Source organism: Monodelphis domestica, chromosome 8 (genome assembly GCF_027887165.1).
Source record: "Monodelphis domestica isolate mMonDom1 chromosome 8, mMonDom1.pri, whole genome shotgun sequence".
Lineage (NCBI taxonomy): Eukaryota > Metazoa > Chordata > Mammalia > Didelphimorphia > Didelphidae > Monodelphis > Monodelphis domestica.
In genome coordinates, this window is record NC_077234.1 from 95,392,005 (window position 1) to 95,413,776 (window position 21,772).

Sequence of the window (21,772 nt, forward strand, 5' to 3'; positions counted from 1 at the left end):
GGGCTGTTAACTGAGACAGTCCCAGTTTGATCTGTCGAAGGAGAACTAAAGATTGTCTGCCTTTCATGCCTTTGCCTAATTATTTCTTACACTTGAAAGTTTTAAAATAACTGTTATAACATAAAATTAAAGCTGAGGGATTCTACTTCCTCATGTTGGGTGTGAATCTTAAAAACTGCTCAGACTGTAACCTTAGAAGATTTGGTCAAGCTATTCCCCATTTTAAACAATGCAGGTACTTGGTCAGGAATGTATTGAGAACTTTAAAATTACTCCACCCTGCTCAGACAGTGCCTTAGGGGAAGATAAAGTTGCGAATTCCTTACTGAACAATGAAAAGTCCCCAACTCATAGTGAAGCAAAAACCCTAAGCTAGGTGGTCTATTTTTAGATCTAATATAAAAGGGTGCTAAGTATCTATAAAGGTTAAATTAATCACTAAAAGGTCAAGCAACTTACAAAGGGCAAGCTTAGCAAAGAGATGTGAAATACTCAGAAGATATAATCTAATCAGAGAAGTTGATAACAAAAGAAGATATGAACTAAGAATGGACAGTTCTGGGGAAAACGTCTACTGTGATTGGTAGATGTGAAAATTTAGGGGAGGTGACATAAGAGAAATTTCTCTTTAAAAGGAGCTCTCTGAACTTAGTTCAGGGAGTTTGCCATGGAGGTTGGAGTTTGGAGTTAGTTGGAGAAGCTAGGTCTCTGAACTCAGTTCAGGAATTGAGGATTTCAGTGAAGGACTGGAGTTTTGCTTGGGACAAATCTTGTGGTGAGTCATAAAAGACTGACTAGTCTCTCTTAAGACTCAGTCCTAGGCCATTTGGCCTAGGCCCTTCCTACTATTTCCTCTTACTCTCTCTCTCTCTCTCCCTTCCCTTAATTCCTTCATTTGTATTAATTAAAATCTCCATAAAACCCAACTGACTTGGGTATTTTTTCATATTTGGGAATTTTCCCATGGCAACCACTTATTTTTAATATAAAATCAAGACACTAAAATTATCTTTACAGTTTTGGCAATTCACAGTCTTGAAAACCATATTTTTGTAGTTACATGGGTGAAGATTGTATGTTTATTTGGATAATTGGCACTATCCCAAGCACTCAACAACATTTCATGGTGTTCACAAAACAATTTACCAATAGTCATCACCCTTTTGAAGATTCCAGTCTAAGACATCCCAAAACATTACGATGGTTAAGTTTATTTTGGGGGCACTAACCTTGTCTTAATTGTCATTTGTCTCTATTTAAGAGCCAAAACTTCATTTAGCCTGGGACACTTAATCTTTCTTCCCATCACTGACCAATCCTCCATCCCCCTTTTTAAAAAATGTCATTGATTTCTATTTCTCACCCAGTTGTTTTCATATTTCCCATGGAATCTTTCTGAAGTCAAAAATGTTTTGCTTCATTCCTTGAATTAACCTCAAGATACCAAAGAAAATATTTCCAGTCAGAAGATGCTATTAGAGCCACATGGAGAAAACATAGAGTTTTCTTTGCACGAGTCCTCTTGAAATCGATTCAGGAATTTTTATTGAGAGTTATTTCTAGGTTTCTTTGAATCAGCAGGCTGGACAGCTGCCTCTGTTCTGTGTTCATAAGAACAACTTGGTTTTCTCCATTAGGCCAATTATGTGTCACTCTTAGATTACTGTCTCTTTTTAACAAACACATAACCAAATCCATAGACAGAGCTAGGAAATCTACACCTAGAACCACTTCAAATGAGAAGTAACAGACTGAAGTGAAACTTCTACTCTTAGAACTTGAGACCTTATGGGGAGGAGACAAAGGTCCCAGACTATCTTGTTGGGAGGAGACCTTGGGACCCTGTGACTGAGGAGACCACCTGGAGAGGAAACAGGGCATGGCGGGGTAGGGCTAGGAAAAGCTTACCTGCAGTGTAGAAAGGCCTAAGAAATCACACCACAGTCAGTGAGTAATAGACTTCACTGTGATTAGTCCAGGCTGGGTTTTGAGAAAGCCTCTGGAAGCCAGATGGGTCAGAGAAGGGGCACCAGAGTGGAGCTGTGACCCAGGCCCATGGGGTCCAGGGGACTATCTCCTTTCATTCCCATACAACTTCATGTTGGGGTCCTGGTGCTAAGTCACTACCCTACTTAAAAGTTCTATCCAATTCATAGTGGGAGATGCTTTATAAATGTGTATATATGTGTTTGTATATATATATATATATATAATTATTTTATCTATTTACATATTTTATACCTATATCTATTCATATATAATATATAGTTGTATACATAAATATGTAGGTATGTGTATTATGCCTATAAAAATATGTGTATATCCATATATACATCTATATCTATCTATCCCTCCATATATCTATCATCCTTCCATCTATCTATCTATGTATCTATCCATCCATCCATGTATCTATCTATCTATCCATCTATCTATCCCTCCATGTAGCTATCTATCTATCTATCCCTCCATCCATCCATGTATCTATCTATCTATCCATCTATCTATCCCTCCGTGTAGCTATCTATCTATCTATCCCTCCATCCATCCATGTATCTATCATCCTTCTATCTATCTATCTATCTATCTATCTATCTATCTATCTATCTATCTATCCATCCATCCATGTATCTATCTACCCATTTATCTATCCCTCCATGTAACTATCTATCTATCTATCCATCCATCCATCCATCCATCCATCCATCCATCCATCCATCCATGTATCTATCTATCTACCCATCTATTTATCCCTCTGGGTATCTATCATCCCTCCATGTATCTCTCTCTCTCTCTCTCTCTATCTCTCTTTATCTATCTATCTATCTATCTATCTATTTGTTGCCAAAGACTAGGAGAATTGAAGCCTATTATTCTCTTGTGCAATAAACTTATGACCCGTTGGATTTTGTCACTTTTTCCAGCTTTCCTGCACTCTGCCCTGGTCATCTTTAGTCATCCCTTGTACCACTAAGAACAGTACTGTTTGACTGACAAGCATGCCTGGGCCTGGCTGGGAGGCGGGGTTGGGGCCACAGACAGCATTCATTCCTCTGATGAATCTCGTTGGTCATAGTGACGTATTACAAGATCAAATAGTCATCACTCTCACTAGTCTCTCCCTATTCTGGGTGGGACATAGGAGCTGTGTCAGACGTTCATTCACACACCCATCTAGAGACATGATGTTTGGGGCTGAGCCAAAGCGGGGAAGGGGCAGGGAGAGCTAGTTTAACACTGCCTGGTCTCTGGAGGAGCACTCTCCCAGCCTGCCAGATAAGGGCCAACTCAAATGTTTTCTTCATATTGGAGCCCAGCCCTGGTGATCAGCATCCTGAAATGACTACAGAGACATCTCTAAGTATTTGGAGACTAGACACATTCATTTTGTCCCTAAATACTGAGCAACATGAGTGTAAATCATAGATTTAGAGGTTGAAGGTATCTCAGAGATGGGAGGATTGTGTCCAGTGAGATGATATTTATAAAGCACTTTGCACAATGTCTCTTTCCCTTCCCTTGGCTTTGGGGTCAATACTAATAGAGGTTCTCATTCCATTTAGATCATCAAATGACATTTCAAAAAATCATAGTTGGGGGCAGCTAGATGGCTAGACAGGAAGACAGGAGGTCCTGGGTTAAAATCTGGTCTCAGATATTTCCTAGCTGAATGACTTTAGGCAAGTCACTTAATTCCCTTTTGCCTAGCCCTCACTGCTCTTCTACCTCAGAACCAAAACACTATATTGATTGTAAAACAGAAGATAAGGTGTTTTTTTTTTTTAATCATAGATTGAGGGCTGAATTTGTCCAACATCCTTAATTCTTTAGAGAACAATTTTGAGGCCAAAATGGTTGTGATTTACGCAGGTAACAAGTATAGGTAGCAGGATAATAATTACAATAACAATAGCAACCATTTGTGTAGTGCATTAGCAAAGTGCTGAATATATATTATCTCATTTGATTTTATTTGAATTCAGGTTTTCCTGAGTTCAGGTCCTTTGGCTCTATTGGGCCACCTAGGAAGATTAAGAACTCAAGTTTTAAACTCCTACCTTTAGGAACTAATCAAAACAGCTCGAAGAAGGCAATGCAAAGAACAGGGCTTTCAAATAATAATATTTTTAATTTGTTCAGTCCTTTTCAGAATGTTTGCAGCTGTTTGGTGCCATTTTGAATTGAGTGCCTAACTTGGAATCAGGAAGACTTGAGTTTGAATTTAGCCTCAAATACTTATTAGCTGTGTGACTGAGCAAATGCCTCTTAACCTCTGTTTGACTAAATTTGTTCACTTGTAAAATGAAGATAATAATAGCAACTACCTAATAGGATAGTTGCAAAAATCAAATGAGATCATATAGCCAGGTCCCAATTAGTGTAAATAATACATTTCCTAAAGTGATGGTATTAGTCAAATTTCTATTTGTTATTATCCTATTATATTAATATTATTAAATATAAGCATATTTTCATTGTTCCAGAACCAATTATTATATTTTATATAATTATAACTTCAAATTATATAGACTGGAATAAATGAGGTCACTGTAGATTCATTATTTACACTAATCAGAATATAGTTATATATACATATATAGTATATTGCACACCTTAAAGTATTATATAAATGCTAGCTATTATGATTATTATATTATCTCAGCAGAAGCTCAGGCAGCTAAAGGGCAGATATTAGTTTCTATTCTACCAAAGGGAAAACCGAGACCCATACATGTTAAATGACTTCTTCAAAGTCAGCCTTTCCTAGACCTCAGTTTCTTCATCTGTTAAAACAACAATAGAAGTGAGATCCAATGATTGAAACGATGCCTTCTAGATTGACACCTGGGATCCTGGATGCATCGGTTGATGATAGAATCAGACTAAAACCTCAGGAAATACTTAGATTCAAAGGCCAGTGAAACATCATTCTGCCACCCAGCAAGACTTGAGAAATGCCCTGAATCTGATTCTCTTGACTATGTCTCACAGAGATGGCCAGTGGGATGGAAAAAGAATTCATTACCTGAAGTGTGTGTTGTCAGTTTGGCATGATATGGCTTGATATTATTTGTTCCTGGGTATCCTTGGGGATGCATTGAGTCAAGATGGTGTGGCATAGGGGATGTTGAAAGGGGTAGAAAATAGAAAAGGGGTGTATGTGCATGTGTGAGTGTGTGTAACTCAGAAATGTGTTGCTATGGAGATTCTCCTGGTGAAATTCCTGAAAGATAATTTCCAAATGGATAAATTGCTAGATTTTGAATTAGAAGAGACTTGAATTTAAATCCTACCTTTGACATGAAGGCACAGGATCATATAATCATCTATAAGTCACTTCAACTCTCTAAGATTCACTTTCTCCTTTTGCAAAGTAGAACTAATCATCCCTACCTTACAGTGATGAGTTATTATGTCAAGTATATTGAAAACTTCAACTCTCTATATAGATGTTAGTTATGACTATTTCCTGGCTCCTCCCTATATGCACCCCACCCCCAATTTCCTATCTCCAGGAATGGAGGACATATAGAGGGTTTCTGTGTGACAGAATGACAGCCCCTTTTCTATAGGCAGAATGTGGTATGGTATATCATGTGGGAAATGAATCCAGGATGCAACAGTTGGTAGGTTTTTTTCCTCTGATGCTCAATAGGGCACTGGACTCACTCTGTGATGGATAATAAAAAGGGAGCTGACTTCAGTGTCTTTGGAGAGAATATTAAGCTCAATCCCAACTCAATCACTTCTTAGCTTTGTGACCCCAACCAAATCACTTAGCCTTTCTGCACCTCAGGTTCTTCATTTCTAAAGTGAAGGGATCAGGTCTGTTGGCTTCTATATATAGGCTATCTAGTTTGAAATCTCTGCTCCTATCCTTTTAAAGTGTTTAAGCTGAGAATTTGGTTTTGTTTTGTTGTTTTTTTGGGCATCATATAGATAAGAGAACTGCATCTGGGGCTGTCTATGGATAATATATCCTCTCATTTAAAATGGGGTCCCCACTTGGTAAATACTGGCTCCTGTGGCACATGGATAAATTGATGTTTGTGGATTCCTAATGCTTTTCCTTCTATCCTACAGGAAACATCTCTGGTACTAGGCTCCCCAGTTGGAGGCCATGCTTTGAGTAACCTGCAAGTCCTTGGTCAATGTAGACAGGAGAACCAAAGATCTCTAATGGAAGACAGGTTTTAGCCTCCTGGGCTCCCCTGACAATCCCCTTCCTTGTATTCTCATGGAGGGTGACTTTTAAATGACAACAGCTTGAATTTCAAACCTTCTAGTCACGTGAAAGCAGGCGTACATTCCTAACATTTCATAACCTACCTCCTACAAAGCACATGGCACACTTCCTTCCCCTTGTGTTCCTCACTGCCTCCTTCTTGACATTTTTTAATGTGGCAAGTGTACATCAGACTTTGCATTTCTTAGACTGCCTACTGCCCTGACTCCTGGTCCCTGTCTATATTAGCATTCCGACCACAGGCTTTTTAACACAGAACACTCTCAATTCTACTCCTTTCTGGACAACCTCTAGTCCTCATTATTCTGACATTTATGGTCTTGTTTTTTTGCTTTCTGGCTCTAATAAAATCAATATCCTTTGTTATTGTCTGTACAGTAGATGGTATTTGGGGATAGGCAGAGCTTGGAAAAGTGTCTTTTTTCCTCCCTTGACAATTGGTTAAAAAAAAACCAAGAATTCTCTTCACCCTTACATTTTTAAGGATTTTTTTAGCACAGTGTGATGTTGAACTTGAAATCTGGACTCCATTTTTTGCCTTATCCTTTACTATAACACAGCATACCAGCTAATTAGCTCCTCCTTTGTAGTTTCTGCTCCTCAGGTAGTAAATAAGTATCTACTATTTGCAAAATGCTGTGTTAAATGCTCCATAAGATATTTAAGAGGTTAATTTAATTTTGTTAAGATACAGTCCTTGTCCTCTAGGACTGTGTAGTCTAGTAGTGGGATGACACCAACACTTCTAGAGATTTGTAATACATAGCATTATCTTGCAATCAAAAGAGAGTTATGTTGGGCATGAAAAGGTAGGTCTTTGCTGCTTAATGAGGTTGAGGGATTTTAAAGAGAAAGTGACATTTGAATTGAGTTTTCAAGGATGGGTAGAAATTCAGGAGGCAAAAGGGTGGTGAAGGAAAATAATTGAGGCACAGCAAAAAGACTGATCAAAGTTCCATGGGCACAAACATAGTAGAGTGCATAGAATAAGAAGAATGAATCCTGCAAATTTTAAGTCAAAAAACAAACAAACAAAACAATAAATTGAACCCCTTGGGGGCATAGATGGTGTTTTCATTATGATTAATATTTGAAGGTCAGGATTCAGAAGAAAAAAAGTAGGTTTATAAAGTGAACAGATTTCTAAGAATATGGTGTCTGAGAATGGGATATGGATTTTTGAATCATGGGTTATGAAGAAGGAATGGTGGGCTCTTGGCTAGATGGCAAATCATAGAATCTTGTCACTCTATCAATGTTTGAACAGAAAAAGAATGGATAAAGGAGAAAATTGCCTATATATGCTTGACAAGATTAGTTGAATCAAAAGGATGAACAGATGAAGGGAAAATAATAATAAGCTCAGTTTTAAAGATATTGATTTTTAGAGTGCTAGTGAGTTGTCCATGTGGAGAAATCTTATAATCAGAACTCAGAAGCTAGAGTCCACTTGAGAGGTGATATGGATTAGGAATCGTCTGTATAAATGGTAGGCAAAACCAGGGAATTGAAGGGAGATACAGTGCCTTTTGGAGTTAAGGGAGGCAGGAAGGAGCAGAATCAGTTGCACGTGCAGAGAATGTAGCCTTAGTGAGCTTTAGAGGTATCTCTTCTATGATTACCAAATAAAAAAAGAGGCTGAAAAACTTTGAGGAGTGCATAAGGACAAATGAGAGTGTTCACATGGGATGGACTCAATCATTTCAATAAAGGAGGATGCTAGATTATCTGCTATAAATGTGGATGTCAGAGGCACTATTGAGAGGAGAGGGCTAAAGAAGAATTGATTTCAGTTGGAAAATGGAATGTTAAGGTTCTGACTGTTAAATTTGGTGAAATTACAGGAGACAGTTAGTTTGAAATCATGACCTTGTTAACAAGAGGCTGAAGAGAAATCAAGGCCATTGCAGTTGAAGAATGTAAGGAACTGTGTGATTAAGATGTTAGTCTATCATCATGGAGACTGAGGTACTTGGGGATGGTAGCAGTGGATGGGGAAGAGAATAGACCCTATATCATTGAGAAAGTTGGGAGAATAATTTGGAAGTCAGTAAAGGATAATCAATAGGATGAGAGCGAAGTGCTATAAGCAGAGTATGTTGATCTTAAAACTGAAATATGATCTCTATAGTTAAACCAGAGAGAAATAAAGCAGAAAAAAGAAAATGTAGACCATTATCTCTACTCTGCATTAAAAAAAAAAAACAACAACATTCAATTGAGACTAGAACAACTAATTTAAAAGGTTAAACACTATGACCAGATTGAATTTATACCAGGAATACCATACAGGTCCAATATAAGGAAAACTACACATATAATAGGACATAGTTTTTTAAATCATTTAAAAAACATCAATATGTGTTAAATTTAAAAAATCTGATACTCATTTATTTTTTAAAAATTAAAAAGCATAGGACTAAATGGACCTTTCCATTATGATAATTAGTACCTATCTAAAATCAAGGACCAACATTACATATAAGGGAAAAAGGTCAAAGGCCTTTCTAGTAAGATAATGGGTAAAGCAAGGAGGGTCATTGTCACCATTATTGTTTTGAGTTGGCTCTAGAAAATGCTAGCTATTACAATACAATAAGAAAACTCACTTTTTCAGTTAGCATGATGTTTTTTTTAGAATCCCCCCAAAGTCAATTAAGAATAATGAAAACAATAATTTCAGCAAAGTTGCTGAACAAATCTACTTACATTGTCAGCATTTATGCTTATTGCCAACAAAATTCAGCAAGGAAAGGAAAATAAATTCCATTCAGTATAACTGCAAAATATATAAATTATTTGGGAGTCTATCTACTAAGACATATTATAAATACAATGATAAAGACTATACAGAAATAAAATTCTAATTATTTGGAGATACATTCATTGCTCATGGGTGGACAAGAAAATATAATAAAAATTATAATACTATCCAAATTTCTTAACTTATTCAATGTTTTACTTATTTAATTTGTTAGCATTTATCCTTTGAGAGTTCTCAAATAATACTTTATAGAGGTAGAAGAAATAATTAAATTTATGTGGTATCCCAAAAGTTTAAAAAATCTCAACAAAAATGGTTTTAAAATATGAGATGGGGCTTAGCTGTACCAAATCTCAAACTAGATTACAAATCACTAGCCAATAAAATTACTTTTTCTAATTTAGTGATAAAGAGGTAGATCAATGGAATGATTAGATGTACTTAGTAACATGGTGTTTGATAAACCCAAAGACTTTCTGACTCCTAAGACATGAATTCACTATTAAGAAAAAACAAAACCTGTTGTTGAAACTGAAAAGTAGTTTGAAAGAAATTAGATATAGATCAACATCCCGCACCACATACTAAAATTCGCTCCCAATGAATATATGACTTAAGAGAGTAGTCCACTAAAATTCAAGTTTAAAATGGAAAAGGAAAATGTCTGAGACAGTATGTACTGACAAGGCACTCTTCCCACCTGGAAAAGTAAGACTTGTCACCCCAGGAACATGGTCTTTGACTTAGCACTGGGTAGAAGACCTGGGGGACATTTTTCAGATTCTCTTCAAGGAAGTGCCAATGGAAGATAGGGAGAAAACCCCATTAAAAGGTCTTTATAGACACATGTAGACATGGAGTACCTTCCTGAGAATTTTATAAGCATATCTGTCATAATTGGGTTTATCACCAAAAGAGATAATTAAAGGCAGATAATAGGTATTTATGTTCCCCCAAACTTTAGTTTCTCATGAAAGGGTATTTCTTTGAATGTGAAATAGTGAGTCTTTTAGATTTTTCAGACAAGAGCCATTTTTTAAAATGGCAACTAAAGGCATCCTTCTACATTGTGACCTTCTCCACTGCAGTTTTGATATACCTCCAGTCAACATAAGAAATTAAATGAGAATTTTTAGGGAGTTTTGTGGAAGACACTGACAACACGTGAAAGCCAGTAGATGACATAGAAAAGTACAGAAACTCAGAAATTAACAATATATCTCTATACTATTGTATAATAGCATCATATTTTATCTTTTAATACCATAAACATGTACAACTTCTTCCTTAAACTTGAAATAAGAAAAAAGTTTAAAATTTGTGAAAAGAATGTGAAAGCCAACAAATATTGGATTTTCCAGACTGTGGTGGAAGGGATACCTGTATTTAACATCAAAATGAGCTAGTCATCTCCCTCCGCATTGTCTTCTCATTTACCCTACAAATCTATAGACCATAGGAACTTCAGGCAGCATGACTTAGTTGCTTTAGAATTCCTACCCTTGGGCTCCAACAGTCCTGACTGATTAGTATGTGAGGCAAGCTCACATGGTCCAGCCATTCTTCACATCCTAACCAGTTATCCACCTGGATCATTTCTTGTCTTCTGCCCTTCTACTTTCAGGGTGCTTTCTCAATTGAGAGGATAGAGAGAGGGGGAGCCATGAATGAGTGAAGGAAGGGTAAAAAGGCTTAGGTGAGAGAGATAATGAGTTAATTAGAAAGGCGCAAAAATGCCTCACAGCACTGAGGATCTTGTTACGGTTATGGAAAATTAATTGTAGTGAACTCAGCATGATTTTTGTCACTTTTGTTCAGTAGTACTTGCATAGGAGCAAAGGTTGCTATAATGGGAATGATCCAAGGTGTGGCAAGGCATGGTTGGTGATATGATAAGGGGGAAAGGGACTAAAGAGAAGAGGGCAGGTAAAGCTAACCTGGTTCACTAAGAGGGAAAGATGGGAAAAGAAATAGCATGCAGTTAATACAGGGGTGATGGCTTGGGAAAGCTCTGGGGAGGGTCAGAGAGAGACAGACAGACAGACAGACAGACAGAAACAGAGAGAGATAGAGAGAGAGAAGAGAGAGAAAGGAGAGAGAGGAGAGAGGGAGAGGAGAGAGAAGAGAAAGCAGAGAGAAAGAGAGAGGGAGAGAGAACGAGAGAGGGAGACAGACAGACAGAGACAGAGAGGAGTCACACAGACAGAATCAGAGACAGATAGACACAAGGAGAGAGAGAGAGAGAGAGAGAGAGAGAGACAGAGAGAGAGAGAGAGAGAGAGAGAGAGAGAGAGAGAGAGAGAGAGAGAGAGAGAAAATTTCAGCAAGGGCAGCAGCTTAGGTGGCAAGGTAGAGAGAATTCAAATCTAGCCTCAGACACTAGCTATGTAACCCCAGGCTAGTCACTTAACCCAGTTTGCTTCAGGTTCTTTATCTGTAAAATGAACTGGAGAAGGAGTTGGCAAACCACTCCAGTATCTTTGCAAAGAAAACTCCAAATGAGGTCATAAAGAGTCATACATGACTGAAAAACAACTAAACAACAATGAAAAGATTTTAGAGTTCTTGAACAGGGAGGTGGTGCATTTAAGGGTGATTATAAGATCAAGGGTATGATAATATTTTTACACAGCTGAGATGGAGTGGAGGTGGTTCATAGGACATGAGTTAATGGAGGACCTTGGCGGTTAGGGTGATTGAGGGGGTATCATTATGCATGTTGAAGTCACCTCTTATGAAGGCAGGAGTTGGGGAAGAATGAAAGAATATGAAACAGGTACTGGACTGATTTAGGAAGAAGAGGTATGCTCTGGAGGGTCTGTAGACAACTACTGTAATTTAGATAGAGTGATAGGTATGAATTAAGTGAACCTCAAAAAAGAAGAGGTTTCTGAGTAAATAGGGGCAAAATTGGAAGTTCCATATATAGCTCTATTTGTTTATATTTGTTTGCTGGTTGTCTGCTCACCAGCCCCCCTCCCCCCCCATTAGATTGGAAGTTCCTTGAGGAAAAGGACTATCTTTTTGCCTCCTTTTGCATCCCTAGTGCTTAGGTCAGTGCCTGGCAAATAGTAGTCATTTAATAAATTTTTACTGAACTGAATTGAAAGTAGCAAAGGGAGCAAAGAATATTCCAACTCCTCAACCTCAACCAATGAATTGTGGGAATGTGGGAAAGTGTGGTGAGTGTTGGAAGAAGCAGTCAGTGAAGCTGTGTCATGGGGTGGGAAGAGATTTCAGTAAGACACAGAAGATATAAAGAGCGAGAAAGGAAGACAGTTAACTCATGAATAGAGCACCATGGGTTCTAATCTGGTCTCAGACACTTCCTAATGTGACCCTGGGGAAGTAATTTAACTCTGATAGCCTAGCCCTTGCTGCTATTCTGTCTTAGAACTGTTTTTTTTTTGTCAGAAAGGAAAATTCCTAGAAGGAAATGCTTCAGTCCTTCCCTGAAGTCATCACTGGCCCCATTGCTTCATGATCGTCTTCAGATGGCCATACCAGGAGTCCATCCTTCCTCCAAATCCCTGTGGGACAGGGTCTAGTACATTTTTAGGCAAAAGGTATATCCCTTGTTAGCACAGCTGCCCTCTGCTGCCCTGTTACACCCTAATTTTAATCATGGCTCTGATCTCTCTATGGTTCTAAACAGTATCTTTCCATAGACATTCCTTAGAATAAAGGCAGTCTTATAAAGAGGTACAGTAGAGAGATTTCTAGATGGTGTGATTTAAGAGGTGCTCCCATCCCAAGTCAGTTTACTTACAAAATCTCCCATACCAGTCAACCATGGTAACTGAAATTGCCACCATTTTAACAGTTAAGCTAATATGGGATTTTGATAATCCTTTAGCATAGCTCATTAAATCTAATTGCCCCCCATGACTACTAGTTGTCACTTCAAAATAGAGAAGGACCTGAGTGACAAATAGTCACAGGGAATGGGATGATGGTTGTCAGAGTATCACTATGAGAAGAAAGCAGAAAAGCAGGAAAAAGTCCAGTGTCAAAAGCTTCCAATCTGTAATATTTAAAATAGTGGAAGATATAATTTGTGATAGATATAAGAGTGGGTGAGTAAATTTGACCGCAGAAAATATGTTTCATTACAGTGTCTTGGTTTTTAAATCAAATATAAGGTGGTCGCCAGGGAATATATTCCCAATTATGAATATACCCAAGTCAATTGGGTTTTATAGAGATTTTAGTTAACAATACAATGAGTAATCAAAGAAAGAGAGAGAGAGAGAGAGAGAGAGAGAGAGAGAGAGAGAGAGAGAGAGAGAGAGAGAGAGAGAGAGAGAGAGAGAGAGAGAGAGAGAGAGAGAGAGAAGGGGTATAAGTATGAAGGGCCTTAAACCAACATGGCCTAGACCTGAGTCTTAAGAGAGAGAGAATCAGTTTTTTTATCACTCACCACAAGATTTGTCTTAAGCAAGGATGTCTGGGGAACAGAGTCTCCCCAGAGGGAGTTCTAGCCAGAGTCGGCCTCCCAAGGGACTTCTCAAGAGATCTTCAAAGGGCCTCCTCCAAAGGGATCTATCTCCAAGAATCCTATCTCTAAGCCCCTCTTGCTCAAGAGATTCCTTTTCGTATATAGGGTTTTTTTTCCTATGTCACCTCCCCTAAGTTCTTCCATCTACCAATCACTGCAGATGTTTTCTAAAAGACAGCCCATCTGAATTCCAGCTAAATCGACTAATCCCCTCAGTAAGTCTGAACCAGAGAAAACACAGCTGAGTCAACTAATCCCATCAAGAGAAAACCTTCCTGACCTTTATAGGTGCCTAGCATCTCATTGTATCAATTCTAAAAACAGGCATGGCTCAAAGAACTCCTTGCCTTATTATAAGCATGGGTCCAAGTACTTTCATTGTTTAGCAAGGAGTTTTCTCCCCTAAAGCAGTCTTAAGTACGGGTGGAGTAGAGGTCCTCCCATTTCTGATCCTGGCAAGTTCTCACATCAAAATGGGGACTGTTTCCAGTAGGGAATTTGTTCCAATGGAGGATTCCTCAATGTGGAAATTTTTAACATTCACAAGTCTGAGAAATTTCAAGATTTACAAATCTGACCAAGGGTAGGAGCTAGAATTTCCCAGGAATCTTCTTTGTTTTTCTTTCAAAACTCACTGTTATGAAAACATTCATTTCTCTTCCTTGTTGGTTAACACATCTTTACGTGTCCCTCCATTGTAATCTCATGTTGTCTTTACAGGAGCAGACTATTATTATCAATCACAGCAGCATTACAATTAGTAATGGCGATTTTTTTTCCTGCTCATTTGCATCATGGGCTGTACATGAAGCTCCGAGGATTTGCACGTGGGCATTTTAAAACAGGTGTGTTAAAACACAAAACATCTTAATTATGATCAATCCCAACTACATAGTATCAGTAACAGCAATTAATACAGTATTTCCAGCAATGCAGTTTCCTTAGTGGTGCACTAGGTCCAATGATGATCATTTTGGGAGGATTAATTAATAAACTTTGCTATAGGAAACGAGTGTCTACAAAGGTCCCTAGAGAGATTTGTAACAAAAAAATCCCCACAAATATAGGAAATCTATTTTGACAACATTTTTGGTATTGATCTCAGGAATTATTTTTTCCTTCTCCCAAAATTTCAAAATTCATTTTGGGAAAAATGAAAAGAGGCAGGTGAGTGAAGAGGGGAAGGCAAAAGAGGGAGAAAAGTAATAGATGGAAATGGTAGAAAACAAACATTGAAAATAATGTATGAAAACATGAATAAGAAGCTGATATTGAGAAATTTTGGATCAGGTTTACTCACCTCCCTCTGTGCCTATTTCCAAGTTAAAAATCAACCTTTTATAATGCTCAAGTGTAACACCAACCTTGATTCCAGGATACAGCGATCTCATCCAACCCCCAAATAAAACCTGGAAGAAAATTGATGCCTAGAGTTCATGCAACTTGCCCAAATGCTACTGTCCAATGTAGCTTTCTCCTACACTCCTTTGAGTTTTTAAGGCTTAAATTATTTGTCACTATAATTTTCACAGTGAATTTTATATAGTAGACTCTGAATGGCTGCTGTTGTAATCAATCTCCAACTCTGTCCAAGGCTATTCTTCTTTTTCAAAGTGTTTGTCACTAAAATCTGGACAAATGGACTCTATCCTTGACTTTGGATAAATATGGTCTTTTCCTTACATCAAGTCTAGCCTATTTTAATTATATTCTAGCTTTACTCCACTTATGGCACCTTTATTCTGGACAACTTTCCCATGCAGCATGAAATAATTAAAAAAAATAATGTTGGACTCAGAATCAGAAGACTTGGATTTGGCTTTTCGTTAGGGATATGCTAGTAAATGTTTAACAACATGCTCTTGAGGTGAGGGGGTTGTATGAATGATACATTTTAAAAGTTTAATCTGAATAATTAGTATTTTCCACCACTTTCTTAAGTCTGTCATCAACAAAATTAATTTGCCCTAATTTGTAGCACTTGCCAATTTCTGGGACGTAATTATTCATGCTGAATGTTTAACAATCAGGTCTTGTGAACTAGTAAAAGCTGGCACTAATATGCTACTCTTTTCCTGGATAGCTACAAGTTTTATGAGCATCAGAAAAGTCACTTAAACTCTTTGTGTCTTGGGTTTTTCCTATGCAAAATGAGAATGATAATCTTTTTGGAGGATACTTCACAAAAGATTGAGGAAAATGCTTTTGAAAACAACAAGGCATTTTGTAAATGTGAAATGTTAGTAATTATGGAACTGTGTCTTCTAGGCTGGTGTCACCCCATTAGTCAACAGAACACAGGTGAATGGAGCCTAGTCCATAGAAGATAGTTAATACACACAGTTGGACATCTTGTTAAGCACAGAAGGAATTGGACAAGGGGATTAAACAACTTGAATGCCTGTCTTATTAATAAATGGGGCTCCCATGGCAGGTAACATCATGAATTAGAAATCAGAGTGGAAAAATGAGTCCAAGTTCAGTTCTTTTTTTTTTTTTATTTAAACATTATTTTATTTGGTCGTTTTCATACATTGTTCATTGGAAACAAAGATCGTTTTCTTTTCCTCCCCTCCCCCCCCCCCGCCTTTCCCTCTCCCATAGCCGACGCATGATTCCACTGGTTATCACATGTGTTCTTGACTCGAACCCATTTCCCTGTTGTTGGAATTTGCATTAAGTGTTCATTTAGAGTCTCTCCTCAGTCTTATCTCCTCCAACCCTGTAGTCAAGCAGTTGTTTTTCATCTGTGTTTTTACTCCCACAGTTTATCCTCTGCTTGTGGGTAGTATATATATATATATATATATATATATATTTTTAGATCCCTGCAGATTGTTCAGGGAAATTGCATTGATACTAATGGAGAAGTCTATCACCTTCGATTGTACCACAATGTATCAGTCTCTGTGTATAATGTTTTCCTGGTTCTGCTCCTTTCGCTCTGCATCACTTCGTGGAGGTTGTTCCAGGCTCCATGGAATTCCTCCACTTTATTATTCCTTTGAGCACAATAGTATTCCATCACCAACATATACCACAATTTGCTCAGCCATTCCCCAATTGATGGGCATCCCCTCATTTTCCAATTTTTGGACACCACAAAGAGCGCAGCTATGAATATTCTTGTACAAGTCTTTTTGTCCATGATCTCTTTGGGGTACAAGCCCAGCAGTGCTATGGCTGGATCAAAGGGCAAACAATCTTTTATTGCCCTTTGGACACAGTTCCAAATTGCCCTCCAGAATGGTTGGATCAATTCACAACTCCACCAGCAATGAATTAATGTCCCCACTTTGCCACATCCCCTCCAGCATTCATTACTTTGCATAGCTGTCATGTTAGCCAATCTGCTAGGTGTGAGGTGATACCTCAGAGTTGTTTTGATTTGCATCTCTCTGATTATAAGAGATGTAGAGCACTTTTTCATGTGCTTATTAATAGTTTTGATTTCTTTGGCTGAGAACTGCCTGTTCATGTCCCTTGCCCATTTGTCAATTGGAGAATGGCTTGATTTTTTGTACAATTGATTTAGTTCTTTATAAATTTGAGTAATTAAACCTTTGTCAGAGGTTTTTATGAAGATTGTTTCCCAATTTGTTGCTACCCTTCTGATTTTAGTTACATTGGTTTTGTTTGTACAAAAACTTTTCAATTTGATGTAATCCAGATTATTTATTTTGCATTTTGTAACTCTTTCTAATTCTTGCTTGGTTTTGAAGTATTTCCCTTCCCAAAGGTCTGACATGTATACTATTCTGTGTTCGCCTAATTTTCTTATAGTTTCCTTCTTTATGTTCAAGTCATTCACCCATTTTGAATTTATCTTGGTGTAGGGTGTGAGGTGTTGATCTAAGCCTAATCTTTCCCACACTGTCCTCCAATTTTCCCAGCAGTTTTTATGAAATAGTGGATTTTTGTCCCAAAAGCTGGGATCTTTGGGTTTGTCATATACTGTCTTGCTGAGGTTGCTTGCCCCCAGTCTATTCCACTGATCCTCCTTTCTGTCTCTTAGCCAGTACCAAATTGTTTTGATGACCGCTGCTTTGTAATATAGTCTGAGATCTGGGACTGCAAGACCCCCTTCCTTTGTATTTTTTTTTCATTATTTCCCTGGATATCCTTGATCTTTTGTTCTTCCAAATGAACTTTGTTATGGTTTTTTCTAAATCAGTAAAAAAAATTTTTGGAAGTTCCATGGGTATGGCACTAAATAGATAGATGAGTTTGGGTAGGATGGTCATTTTTATTATATTGGCTCGTCCTACCCATGAGCAGTTAATGTTCTTCCAATTGTTCAAGTCTAGTTTTAGTTGTGTGGAAAGTGTTTTGTAGTTGTGTTCATATAGATCCTGTGTTTGTCTCGGGAGATAGATTCCTAAGTATTTTATTTTGTCTAGGGTAATTTTGAATGGGATTTCTCTTTCTAGTTCTTGCTGCTGAGCTGTGTTGGAATTATATAGAAAGGCTGATGACTTATGTGGGTTTATTTTGTATCCTGCAACTTTACTAAAGTTATTGATTATTTCAATTAGCTTTTTGGTTGAATCTCTAAGATTCTTTAAGTAGACCATCATGTCATCTGCAAAGAATGATAACTTGGTCTCCTCCTTGCCTATTTTGATGCCTTCAATTTCTTTTTCTTCTCTAATTGCTACTGCTAGTGTTTCTAGTACAATGTCAAATAGTAGAGGTGATAATGGGCATCCTTGTTTCACTCCTGATCTTATTGGGAATGCATCTAGTTTATCCCCATTGCAGATGATATTAGCTGATGGTTTTAGATATATACTGTTTATTATTTTTAGGAATGACCCTTCTATTCCTATGCTTTCTAGTGTTTTTATTAGGAATGGGTGTTGTATTTTATCAAAGGCTTTTTCTGCATCTATTGAGATAATCATGTGGTTCTTGTTGGTTTGCTTGTTGATGTGGTCAATTATGTGGATAGTTTTCCTAATGTTGAGCCAGCCCTGCAACCCTGGTATAAATCCTACTTGATCATGGTGGATGACCCTTCTAATCACTTGCTGGAGTCTTTTTGCTAGTATCCTATTTAAGATTTTTGCATCTATATTCATTAGGGAGATTGGTCTATAATTTTCTTTCTCTGTTTTTGGCCTGCCTGGTTTTGGAATCAGTACCATGCTTGTGTCATAAAAGGAGTTTGGTAGGACTCCCTCTTTGCTTATTATGTCAAATAGTTTGTATAGTATTGGGATTAACTGTTCTCTGAATGTTTGATAGAATTCGCTGGTGAATCCATCAGGCCCTGGGGATTTTTTCTTAGGAAGTTCTTTGATGGCCTGTTGGATTTCTTTTTCTGATATGGGATTATTTAAGAAAACTATTTCTTCTTCTGTTAGTCTAGGCAATTTATATTTTTGTAAATATTCATCCATATCACCTAGGTTGGTATATTTATTGCCATATAGTTGGGCAAAGTAGTTTTTAATGATTGCCTTAATTTCCTCTTCATTGGAGGTGAGATCTCCCTTCTCATCCTTGATGCTGTTAATTTGCCTTTCTTCTTTCCTTTTTTAATTAAATTAACCAGTACTTTGTCTATTTTGTCTGTTTTTTCAAAGTACCAACTTCTAGTCTTGTTTATTAGCTCAATAGTTCTGTCACTTTCTATTTTATTAATTTCTCCCTTAATTTTTAGGATCTCTAGTATGGTTTTCTTCTGGGGGTTTTTAATTTGTTCATTCTCAAGTTTTTTGATTTGCATTTCCAATTCCTTGGTCTCTGTCCTCCCTAATTTGTTAATATATGCACTCAGGGATATGAATTTTCCTCTAAGTACTGCCTTGGCTGCATCCCATAAGGTTTGAAAGGATGTCTCGCCGTTGTCATTTTCTTCAACAAAATTGTTAATTGTTTCTATGATTTCTTCTCTAACTATCCGATTTTGGAGTATCATGCTATTTAATTTCCAATTAATTTTTGATTTGGGTCTCCATGTACCCTTGCCGATCAATATTTTAATTGCCTTGTGGTCTGAAAAGGCTGCAGTTAATATTTCTGCTTTTCTGCATTTGAGTGCCATGTTTCTATGACCTAGTGTATGATCTATTTTTGTGAATGTGCCATGTGGTGCTGAAAAGAAGGTGTATTCTTTTTTGTCCCTATTTATTTTTCTCCATAAGTCTATTAACTCTAATTTTTCTAAGATTTCATTCACCTCTTTTACCTCTTTCTTGTTTATTTTTTGGTTTGATTTATCTAAATTTGATAGTGGTTGGTTCAAGTCTCCCACTAATATGGTTTTACTGTCTATTTCCTCTTTCAATTCTCCTAGTTTCTCTATTAAAAATTTGGATGCTATACCATTTGGTGCATACATGTTGATTAGTGATATTTCCTCATTGTCTATAATTCCTTTTAGCAGAATATATTTACCTTCCCTGTCCCTTTTGATCAGGTCTATTTGTACTTTGGCTTTGTCAGATATCATGATTGCAACTCCTGCCTTCTTTCTATCAGTTGAGGCCCAAAAGGTCTTACTCTAACCTTTAATTCTAACCTTGTGAGTGTCAACCCATCTCATATGTGTTTCTTGAAGACAACATATGGTAGGGTTTTGGGTTCTAATCCAATCTGCTATTTGTCTAAGTTTTATGGGTGAGTTCATCCCATTCACGTTCAAAGTTATGATTGTTATTTGTGGATTCGCTGGCATTTTGATATCTTCCCCTAGTTCTGACCTTTCTTCTTTAGCTTTCTCCTTTTGAACCAGTGATTTACTTTAGGTCAGTCCCCCTAGTCCCCTCCCTTGAGATGCTTCCCTTTCTATCCCCTCCCTTTTTATGCTCCCTTCCCCTCCCCCCTCTCCTTCCCTCCCTTTTTGTACTCCCTTCCCCCACCCCCTCCTTGGGTTTCCTTTCTTTCTTGCCCTAATGGATAAGATAGAATTCAGGATCCCACTGGATCTAGATGTTCTTCCCTCTCAGATTTGATTTCACTGAGAGTAAGGTTTAAGTAATTCCACTTCACGCTCTCTTCCTCTCCTTGTCATATGAGAGTTCTTCCCCTCCCCTTCCCATGTGTATCTTTATATGGGAAAGTTTATTCTATTGATTTCCCCCCTATTTCTTGAAGTTAATCTTAGTATTATCGCAATTCCCCCCTCCCTTTTCCTTTCTTTGCCCCAACTTTCCCCAAATCTTCTTAATGCCCCAATCTTTCCCTATGCATGTTTCTTCTAATTACTCTTATGATGATACAATTTATGAGAGTTACACAAAACATTTTCTCCACATATTAATATATATAATTTGATGTAAATGTAGTCCTTATAGAAGAGAGTTTGACTTAAAGAAAAAGATAAGATTTATCTCCTTTTCCCTTTCTTTCATATTTACCTTTTCATGTTTCTCTTGCTTTCTGTGCTTGGATATCGAACTTTCCACAGAGCTCTGGTCTTTTCTTAGCAAATGCTTGGAAATCTTCTATTTTGTTGAATGCCCATACTTTCCCCTGGAAGTATATAGTCAGTTTTGCTGGGTAGTTGATTCTTGGTTGGAGACCCAGCTCTCTTGCCTTTCTAAATATCATGTTCCATGCTTTGCGGTCTCTTAGTGTGTTAGCCGCTAAGTCATGTGTGATCCTTATGGGAACCCCCTTATATCTGAAGCTCTTCTTCTTGGCTTCTTGTAGGATTTTCTCCTTTACTTGGAAGCTCTTGAATTTGGCAATTACATTCCTAGGGGTTGTCTTTTGGGGATTTAGTATAGAAGGTGTTCTATGAATCTTTTCTATTTCTATTTTGCCCCCTTGCTCCAGAACGTGAGGGCAATTTTCTTTTATAATCTCCTGTAGAATAATATCCAATTTGTTGTTTACCTCTGGTTTTTCTGGGAGACCGATAATTCGGAGATTTTCTCGTCTCTCCCTGTTTTCCAGGTCTGTGACCTTCTCAGTGAGATATTTTATGTTTTCTTCTAATTCATTAATTTTTTGGGTTTGCCTTATTGACTCTTGCTGTTTTATCATCTCACTTTCTTCGAGGTGCTTAATTCTGGTCATTAGGGACTGGTTTTGCTTTTCAGCCTTGTCTGCCCTTCTATTGGATGCTTCGAGTTCTTTTTCCAATTGAGCATTCTTATCTGTCAGACAGCTGATCTCTTTCTCCCATTTTTCTTTCCAGGTTTCCATCTTTTGGATAAGTTCCAGTTTGAGATCTTCCAGAGCTTGTTGATAGTTTCCATTTTGGGAGGCGTGTTCTGAATTTTTTTGGATTTCCTCCTCATTCTCCTCTTTT

General features: G+C 37.5%; 1 long non-coding RNA gene across 3 annotated transcripts; it reads left to right on the top strand.

Annotated features, from left to right (window-relative positions):
• The first annotated feature begins 7,741 nt into the window (after positions 1-7,741).
• On the top strand, positions 7,742-15,292 carry LOC130455759 (uncharacterized). Of its 3 annotated transcripts, none has more exons than XR_008913862.1 (3): positions 7,742-8,166; positions 12,426-12,577; positions 14,230-15,292. It is a non-coding gene; the product is annotated as an uncharacterized LOC130455759 (long non-coding RNA). The 3 variants fall into 3 exon arrangements; XR_008913860.1 differs by having other exon boundaries at positions 7,743-8,215; XR_008913861.1 differs by lacking the exon at positions 7,742-8,166 and adding an exon at positions 11,568-11,787.
• Positions 15,293-21,772: the final 6,480 nt, after the last annotated feature.